A 10,383-nucleotide genomic window follows, 5' to 3' on the forward strand; every position below is an offset into this window, starting at 1 on the left:
TATCACGAAGATTTCTAGTTCTTTTATAACAGGGCATAATCCTGGTATCTGCCAACTTTAAATCAGGATCCGTTTGTATAAGCTCCCAATGTTTTTTAATTGAGCCTTTGATAGAATTACTGGCTGAATTAAATTCCGGCACCCAAGGTATATGGGGACTTTGTGACCGATTCTTGTGTGAATATAGAAGATGTTGTCTGTCTAGGGCAAGGGCCTTACTTTTGGCTTCCTCTAATAGCTTAGGACAATAGCCTCGTTCCAAAAAATTTTGTGATATGGTATCTATCTGCTTGGCTGCCAACACGGGATCTGATGTAATGCGTTTGGCACTAAGAAATTGGGAATACGGGAGCCCCCGCTTAAGGGGTAAAGGATGGCAGCTTTTGAAATGTAACAGGTTATTTCTATCTGTAGGTGTTGAAAAAAGTGATGTTGTAATTTTCCCTTCACAAATAGTTAACTGTACGTCTAGGAATTGGATAGTATCTGCATTAATAGAATATGTGAGCTTGATGGGATGTTCTCTACTATTATGTGCATCAATGATGGCAATAAAGGATTCTCTGGCACCCTGCCAGATAACTAACAAATCATCTATATACCTGCAAAAGAAAATGACATCCTTTGATATCTCCATATCAGCAAAAAACAATTCTTCCTCTACTTCAAACATGTAAATGTTAGAGTACGATGGGGCCACACTGGACCCCATCGCACAACCCTGACGCTGCAAATAAAATTTGCCGTCATACAGAAAATAATTTTTACTGAGTGTCATCTCCAATAGTCGCAGACATAAAGGAATATCAGGTCCACTAAAATCCCTTTGATTTTTTAAGAACTTATCCACCGCTGCCAAGCCTCCCTCATGGGGGATGGATGTATACAGACTCTGCACATCAATTGTGCAGAGTAATGTATTAGCCGGTAGGGTGGGTAAGTTCTCCACATGTCTCAAAAGTGTACTCGTATCCAGTAGATATCTGGGCATGCGCTGTATATACGGCTGGAATATTTCGTCTAAAAAGATGGCTACCGGCTGGAATAGTGAACCTCTAGCCGAAATAATTGGTCGACCAGGAGGTTTGACCAGGCTTTTATGGACCTTAGGTGTCGTATATAAAATGGGGACCAATGGATATGGTGGAATCAGCGCATTCCGGACATCCACTGGAATGAGATTAGCTTGTACTGCTGCATCTAAACAATCAGTCAGATCTCTAGAAAATTGAACAGTGGGGTCACTAGCTAGTCGACAGTACGTGCAACTATCAGCCAGCTGTGACTCAATTTCGTATTTATAGTCTTTGAGGTTTTGCACCACTAGAGCACCCCCTTTATCAGCAGGTCGAAATATTAAGTCTCTATTTGCGGCCAATTGTGTTAAGGCCTCTCGCTGGCCTTTAGTAAGATTGTCTCTCACATTAGGTGGTTTATCCACTAACTGGTCACAGTCTTGCTCTATCAATCGCATGAATGTGCGTATGGAGGCGTTATTTGATTGTGGATCAAACGTTGATTTTGGCAACAACTTCTTCACTTTATCTGGAACTTCCATAATTGCCAGAGTTGGATTGGGAGTGGCTTTAGGTGGCTGTTTTGCAAAAAACTCTTTCAATCTTAGAGTTCTGTTCAAATTGTATTTTTCAATTTTCCATTGTAACTGCTGTGGTTTAGATAATGGGACAAATGAGAGTCCTTTTGATAGAACCTGGAGTTCAACTTCATTAAATGTGTAATCAGAGAGATTGATTATGGAGCTTTCTTCACCTTGGGTGGTTTTGCAGCTCTGCCTCGGCCTCTGCCTCTTCCATTGTTGGCCCCGTCGCGTATATGCTCGCCATCTTGGTCGCTTCGTTCTTTGGCCCTTGTAGTTGCCCCTAAAGGGACATTCGTCTGTGACGATGCAGCATATGTATCCGATTCACTTGCTGTTGAATTATACTCAGTGGATGATTCCGGATTACGTCTGTTACCTTGACGGCGACGGAAAAATGGTCTTTTTTGGCCATATTGCGGCTGACTGTCATTCCACCGATATACATTATTATTTTCATAATCCTGCTCAACCTTGCTTTTTTTCTCCGCTTTAAATTTAATCAGATCTCTCTTGTAGGTCTGCAGTTGGTTATTTAATTTCTCATACCATTTCGTCTCCTCATCAGCCTCCATAGCAGGTTTATGTGTAGCTTCAATTTCTGCAATTTTTTCTTTCATTAGATTCATTTCTTTTGTGCTTTGTTCAATTATTAGCAACATAAAATCCATGGAGCATCGGTTCATGATACCTACCCACTTCCTACAAAAGGAAGGATCATGTCGGCCAATCGTTGGCGCATTTCTTATTCTGAGTCCACGGGGTATCTTTTTAGACCTGTAATACTCGCTGAGGGATAGGCAATGATAATAAAAGTCAATCTCCTTCCGTTTGTATTTTAACAATCTACGGAAAACATTGTCCAAAGAGCTTGCTTCTGCCTGATCCTGTAGTACCGCGTCATATAATATCCCCTCTGCTTCGGACTCAGAATACATGTGTATTATGCCTAATTGACTAACCCTGGGCATAAAGCCACTGGTATTTTCATCCATTGCAGTGGGTGCAGTCATCATGAAGTGCAATTTAGAAAAAAGCCAAGATGTTGCTTAAAGTGCCAGTGCAAAATAGGGTATTGTAGCTGGATGGCAATATATAAACCCCTTGATTAAATCGTGCAAAATATTCAAAAAAGTGCAAAGTGTGCAACAATTAAAATTCAGCAATAATCTGCTGAGCCATGGATGCCTGGATGCGGACTGACAGTGACTAGTTGGGGAGCCTTGTAAAGATAGCTGCACCACTGCCACCGGTGCAGCTAGAATAGATACTGCAAAGGTACCGGCTCTCCCATAAACAACTCCAATGCTGCGCAGGGTGCCCGTGCTGTAAAAAGTAATACACTAATCCTAGAGGGCACAGCACTCCAGACGACTTGTATGAACAAATGACAAACGGCAATTGATCAGCAACGTTTCAATGTATTGCACATTGTCCTCAGGCTTACAATCAAACATAAAACATACTTACATAAATAGAGACCTCACCAGGTGTAAAACGCTGTTGATCCGGAAACGGGGACAGGAAACCCGCCCAGCGGCGTGTTCGTCAGTGATGACGTCATCCATGTGCTCCCCATCACCATAACAACCACATACACAATTCTTAAGACAACTGGCTCTGTAATGCATAAAGCAAAAAACGTCACATAACAAAATCGCTAATTAGAGAAACAGAATGCACATACATATAGTCTAAGTCTAGCAGTAAGCATATACACAATATCGGAATTGCATTATCTGAAATGGCTCAAGCCTAAATATTCGTTTAGACCTCTGGGTGACACAGTGTCCAACCGTTGGATCCACTGTGCCTCCCTCTGCAGTAATTTTAATCCCCGGTTACCCCCTCTCAATGAGGGCACAATGTGATCAATCATTCTATAACGGACTGTCGTCAGTGAATGGCGGGCAACACTGAAATGACGTGCAACTGGTTGATCACTTTTACCTGTATTGATCGCTGCCTTAATAGCCGACCTGTGGGCTGCCATACGTTCTTTGAAAGTTCTCTCTGTCTTTCCAATGTATGACAGCCCACAGGGGCAAATCAGTTGGTATACCACAAAACGAGATCCACATGTAAGACGATGTTGGATTTGATATGTCTTCCCTGTATGAGGGTGTTGGAATTTGTCTCCTGCTATCAAGAACTGGCATGTAGTGCATGTACATCTATAGCACCCTTTTCTCATGCCAAAAAACACTGATTGCGGTATGGGATCAAAGATATCTGTTTTACATTGAAACGTTGCTGATCAATTGCCGTTTGTCATTTGTTCATACAAGTCGTCTGGAGTGCTGTGCCCTCGAGGATTAGTATATATATATATATATATATATATATTTATAGTAAAAATAAGATTTTAAACCTACCGGTAAAATCTTTTTCTCGAAGTCTGTAGAGGATGCTGGGGACTCCGTAAGGACCATGGGGTATAGACGGGCTCCGCAGGAGATATGGGCACTCTAAAGACTTTAGATGGTGTGCACTGGTGCCTCCCTCTATGCTCCTCCTCCAGACCTCAGTTAAAGAACTGTGCTCAGAGGAGACGGATAGTACGAGGAAAGGAGTTTTGTTAATCTAAGGGCGAGATTCATACCAGCCCACACCATCCACACCATACAACATGGAATATACGCAACCAGTTAACAGTATGAACAAAACAGCATCAGCCGAAATCTGATCTTAACTGTAACATAACCCTTATGTAAGCAATAACTATATACAAGTCTTGCAGAATTTAGTCCGCACTGGGACGGGCGCCCAGCATCCTCTACGTACTAGGAGAAAAAGATTTACCGGTAGGTTTAAAATCTTATTTTCTCTCACATCCTAAGGATGCTGGGGACACCGTAAGGACCATGGGGATTATACCAAAGCTCCAAAATGGGCAGGAGAGTGCGGATGACTGCAGCACCGATTGAGCAAACATGAGGTCCTCATCAGCCAGGGTATCAAACTTGTAGAATTTTGCAAAAGTGTTTGAACCTGACCAAGTAGCTGCTCGGCAAAGCTGTAAAGCCGAGACGCCTCTGGCAGCCGCTCAAGAAGAGCCCAACTTCCTAGTGGAATGGCCTTTACCGAATTTGGTAACAGCAATCCAGCTGTAGAATGAGCCAGCTGGATCGTGTTACAGATCCAGCGAGCAATAGTCTGCTTAGAAGCAGGAGCACCAACTTTGTTGGCCGCATACAGGACAAACAGTGCCTCTGTTTTCCGAACTCGAGCCGTCCTGGCTACATAAATTTTTAAGGCCCTGACTACATCAAGAGACTTGGAATCCTCAAAGTCCACAGTAGTCACAGGCACCACAATAGGTTGGTTCATATGAAATGACGAAACCACCTTAGGCAGAAATTGAGGACGAGTTCTCAACTCTGCTCGATCCACATGGAAAATCAGATAGGGGCTCTTGTGAGACAAAGCCGCCAATTCGGACACTCGCTTTGCAGATGCCAAGGCCATCAACATGACCACTTTCCAAGTGAGACATTTTAATTCAACCGTTTGAAGAGGTTCAAACCAGTGTGATTTTAGGAACTGTAACACCACGTTAAGGTCCCATGGAGCCACTGGGGGCACAAAAGGAGGCTGGATGTGCAGCACTCCCTTCACAAAAGTCTGGACTTCTGGGAGAGAAGCCAATTCCCTTTGAAAGAATATAGATAGGGCCGAAATCTGTACATTAATGGAGCCTAACTTTAGGTCCATATCCACTCCTGTCTGTAGAAAGTGGAGAAAACGGCCCAGGTGGAAATCTTCCATACGAGCATTCTTGGCTTCACACCAAGATACATACTTCCTCCAAATATGGTGATAATGTCTCACCTCCTCCCTAACCTTTATCAGAGTAGTGATTACTTCCTCCGGAATACCTTTCCCAGCTAGGATTCGGTGTTCAACCACCATGCCGTCAAACGTAACCGCGGTGAGTCTTGGAACACGCAGGGACCCTGCTGCAACAGGTCCTCCCTGAGAGGAAGAGGCCACGGATCTTCTGTGAGCATTTCCTGAAGATCTGAATACCAGGCCCTTCGAGGCCAATCTGGAACAATGAGTATTGTCTGCACTCTTTTTCGTCTTATGATTCTCAATATTTTTGAGTTGAGTGGTAGAGGAGGGAACACATACACTGACTGAAACACCCATGGTGTCACCAGGGTGTCTACCGCTACTGCCTGAGGGTCCCTTGACCTGGCACAATACCTCCGACGCTTTTTGTTGAGGCGTGACGCCATCATGTCTATTCGAGGAAGTTCCCAATGACATGTTATCTCTGCAAAAACTCCTTGATGAAGTCCCCACTCTGCTGGATGGGGATCGTGTCTGCTGAGGAAGTCTGCTTCCCAGTTGTCCACTCCCGGAATTAAGACCGCTAACAGAGCGCTTACGCGATTTTCCGCCCAGCGAAGAATCCTGGTGGCTTCCGCCATTGCCACTCTGCTCCTTGTCCTGCCTTGGCGGTTTACATGAGCCACGGCTGTGACGTTGTCTGATTGAATTAGCACCGGTAGGCCGCGAAGAAGATTCTCTGCTTGTCGTAGGCCGTTGTATATGGCCCTCAATTCCAGCACGTTGATGTGTAGACAAGCCTCCTGGCTTGACCATAGTCCCTGAAAATGTCTTCCTTGTGTGACTGCTCCCCAATCCTCAGAAGCTCGCGTCCGTGGTCCCCAGAACCCAGTCTTGAATGCCGAACCTGCGACCCTCTAGAAGATGAGCATTCTGCAGCCACCACAGGAGAGACACCCTGGCCCTAGGGGACAGGCTTATTTTCTGATGTATTTGTAGATGGGACCCCAACCACTTGTCCAGAAGGTCCCACTGAAATGTCCTCGCATGGAACCTGCCGAAGGGGATGGTGTAACGATTTCTAGGGTTCTCAGTGTGTGCGTACTTGAAATGATGTCAGCTGAAGCCAGTGAAAATTAAGTAAGGTTTATTGTGGAAAAAGTGGTAGTAAAAATATATATAAACGGGATCCTTGATTACATGGAACCAAACACGATATTTCCAGATAATAGTTATGGCAGGTAAAATAAACAAGGAGGAAGGTTATGCTTGAATATTGGTATATTTCAGGTTAAACATAGATGAGAAATCAACATGAAGATATCCGGGTTAAATCAAGCAGGGGAAAAATAACATACCAAAAACGGAGTAATCAGGCAGGAATGGAAATAAACTGCAAATAATAGTCCAGGAATGCAGATGCTGAACCGGCAGGGTTAGAAGTCCTGAAGCAAGGCACATGAACCAGCAAACTGCAGGGAAGTCTCCAAGATGTAGATAAGGCAGAAACTGGACAGGATTACTGGAGAGAGCCCAGTCGCACTCCAGACGGAACCACAATGATCTGCACCTAGATGCTGGTGAGCTGGAGTTAAATAGCAGTACCAGGTGTTGGCTCCAGCTGCTCACGATCAGGTAATTAACCTGCAAAGACAGTGTGCAACTGCCATTCGGACCTGAGGCAGCAAGTGAGACCCCTAGAGGCAGGAATTAGATAATGCAAGGCAAAACAAACAGACATTCCTAACATTATCCCCCCCTTAAACAGGCGGATTCCAGACGCCTCAAAGTTCACCTTCTCTTCTTTTTTCCTCTTTTCTTTATGGGTTGCCTAAACCTATTTGAAGGTGTCACAAAGACACTATTAGGCAATACAGGTCCATCAATAACGAGTCTAGGATCATCCAGAAGCTCGCTCTCAGAGTCGGAGCCACAACCCAGCGGTAGAACTGACCTCTTATTTTCCTGGATGGAATCAAGAGCGGATGGTAAATTTGTAGATGCTAAACTTGCCGAGCAATCTGCGTGAACACCTAGAGATACCTGCCCACATCTGAAAAACTGAGGGTGCTCCCCAGACTGCAAAGGCAGGTTCTCAGACGGGCACACCTTAACAGACTCATCTAGGAGAGTGAGGACAGTTGGTGGACTGAATCTTTCGGTCACAGCCTTGAGGAAAGCGGGCAAATCTTGTAAAACTGGATCTTCCTTATCTATAAGACCATTTACCCACTTCAAGGCCCTCCCTCTGAACCTCATACATAGGTTAGCAATGATATCAATAGGGGACAAGTCATCAAAACTCAGATAATATCTGAAGAGAGCTAAACAGTGAGAGATATTTACATAAAAGTAAGGCAGTTCCTCAACGACTTGGGTTTCCAAATTAGATTTTACATCAGGGAGGATAGACAACTGTGGCCTCTCAGACAAGACGGACTCTTCTTGCACCTTAGACAGAGAAGTCTCAGATGGCCTCGGCTGGGCAGATACCTCGGGCAAATCTTGGATCTCGGGCATGGCAGGCACCTCTATCTGGTGCTGGGCAGGCGGAACCCCCTCCTGGGGCTGGGCAGGCAGAACCCCCTCCTGGGGCTGGGCAGGCAGAACCCCCTCCTGGGGCTGGGCAGGCAGAACCCCCTCCTGGGGCTGGACAGGCAGAGCCCCCTCCTGGGGCTGGACAGGCAGAGACCCCTCCTGGGGCTGGACAGGCAGAGCCCCCTCCTGGGGCTGGACAGGCCTTGGCCGGACCTCTGGCAAGGCGGACACCCCTCGGACCTCTGGCGAAGCGGACACCCCTCGGACCTCTGGCGAAGCGGACACCCCTCGGACCTCTGGCGAAGCGGACACCCCTCGGACCTCTGGCGAAGCGGACACCTCTCGGACCTCTGGCGAAGCGGGCACCTCTCGGACCTCTGGCGAAGCGGGCACCTCTCGGACCTCTGGCGAAGCGGGCACCTCTCGGACCTCTGGCGAAGCGGGCACCTCTCGGACCTCTGGCAAAGCGGGCACCTCTCGGACCTCTGGCAAAGCGGCCACCTCTCGGACCTCTGGCAAAGCGGCCACCTCTCGGACCTCTGGCAAAGCGGGCACCTCTCGGACCTCTGGCAAAGCGGACACCTCTCGGAACTCTGGCAAAGCGGACTTGGATGACTGAGTGACCCGTGAGGCAAGGGCAACAGGGACCTCATGCCGTGAGGCAAGGGCAACAGGGACCTCATGCCGTGAGGCAAGGGCAACAGGGACCTCATGCCGTGAGGCAAGGGCAGCAGGGACCTCATGCCGTGAGGCAAGGGCAGCAGGGACCTCATGCCGTGAGGCAAGGGCAGCAGGGACCTCATGCCGTGAGGCAAGGGCAGCAGGGACCTCATGCCGTGAGGCAAGGGCAGCAGGGACCTCATGCCGTGAGGCAAGGGCAGCAGGGACCTCATGCCGTGAGGCAAGGGCAGCAGGGACCTCATGCCGTGAGGCAAGGGCAGCAGGGCCCGACACCCCTCCTGGGGTCGCAGGGCCGGACACCCCTCCTGGGGTCGCAGGGCCAGACACCCCTCCTGGGGTCGCAGGGCCGGACACCCCTCCTGGGGTCGCAGGGCCGGACACCCCTCCTGTGGTCGCAGGGCCGGACACCCCTCCTGGGGTCGCTGGGCCGGACACCCCTCCTGGGGTCGCTGGGCCGGACACCCCTCCTGGGGTCGCTGGGCTGGACACCCCTCCAGGGGTCGCTTGGCCGGACACCACTCCTGGGGTCGCTTGGCCGGACACCCCTCCTTTCGAAATTTGAGCACCACAGTGGCATAACTGAGCAGAATTTGGCACTATGGCAGAATGAGGAAAGCTCTTTTTATGTTTGCGAGCAGGACATAACTGAATAAAATGTCCCGACCTGCCGCAATAAAAACAGAGCTTCTTATCCCTTCTATGTCTCCTTTCTTCCTCAGAGAGGCTGGGTCGTGGAAAGCTCCAAAACTTGCCTTTGCTTATGCTAGGAAAACAGCAGCCAGAATTGAGAGCACCAGACTGATCTTTTCCCCTTTTTCCCTGCGTCTCCTTAAAGGGAGCAGGTAATCTTACTGAACCTTCAGGCAGAGCAGACAGTATCTCTGAAGACAGGATTTGAATACCCTCCAGTTTCTCTCTGAAATCCACCAGCAATGTAGAACTCAAAAACGGCAAAAACTTGAGAGGCAGGGAATCTTTCTGAAGTGAAGCCATTTTATGAGATTCAGCTGTACAACAAAACTCCTGCACACGTTTATTTGGGCAGATCATTCTGTAACGATTTCTAGGGTTCTCAGTGTGTGCGTACTTGAAATGATGTCAGCTGAAGCCAGGTGAAAATTAAGTAAGGTTTATTGTGGAAAAAGTGGTAGTAAAAATATATATAAACGGGATCCTTGATTACATGGAACCAAACACGATATTTCCAGATAATAGTTATGGCAGGTAAAATAAACAAGGAGGAAGGTTATGCTTGAATATTGGTATATTTCAGGTTAAACATAGATGAGAAATCAACATGAAGATATCCGGGTTAAATCAAGCAGGGGAAAAATAACATACCAAAAACGGAGTAATCAGGCAGGAATGGAAATAAACTGCAAATAATAGTCCAGGAATGCAGATGCTGAACCGGCAGGGTTAGAAGTCCTGAAGCAAGGCACATGAACCAGCAAACTGCAGGGAAGTCTCCAAGATGTAGATAAGGCAGAAACTGGACAGGATTACTGGAGAGAGCCCAGTCGCACTCCAGACGGAACCACAATGATCTGCACCTAGATGCTGGTGAGCTGGAGTTAAATAGCAGTACCAGGTGTTGGCTCCAGCTGCTCACGATCAGGTAATTAACCTGCAAAGACAGTGTGCAACTGCCATTCGGACCTGAGGCAGCAAGTGAGACCCCTAGAGGCAGGAATGAGATAATGCAAGGCAAAACAAACAGACATTCCTAACATTATCCCCCCCTTAAACAGGCGGATTCCAGACGCCTCAAA

The sequence above is a fragment of the Pseudophryne corroboree genome, chromosome 4, assembly GCF_028390025.1.
Source record: "Pseudophryne corroboree isolate aPseCor3 chromosome 4, aPseCor3.hap2, whole genome shotgun sequence".
In the NCBI taxonomy this organism is placed as follows: Eukaryota; Metazoa; Chordata; class Amphibia; order Anura; family Myobatrachidae; genus Pseudophryne; species Pseudophryne corroboree.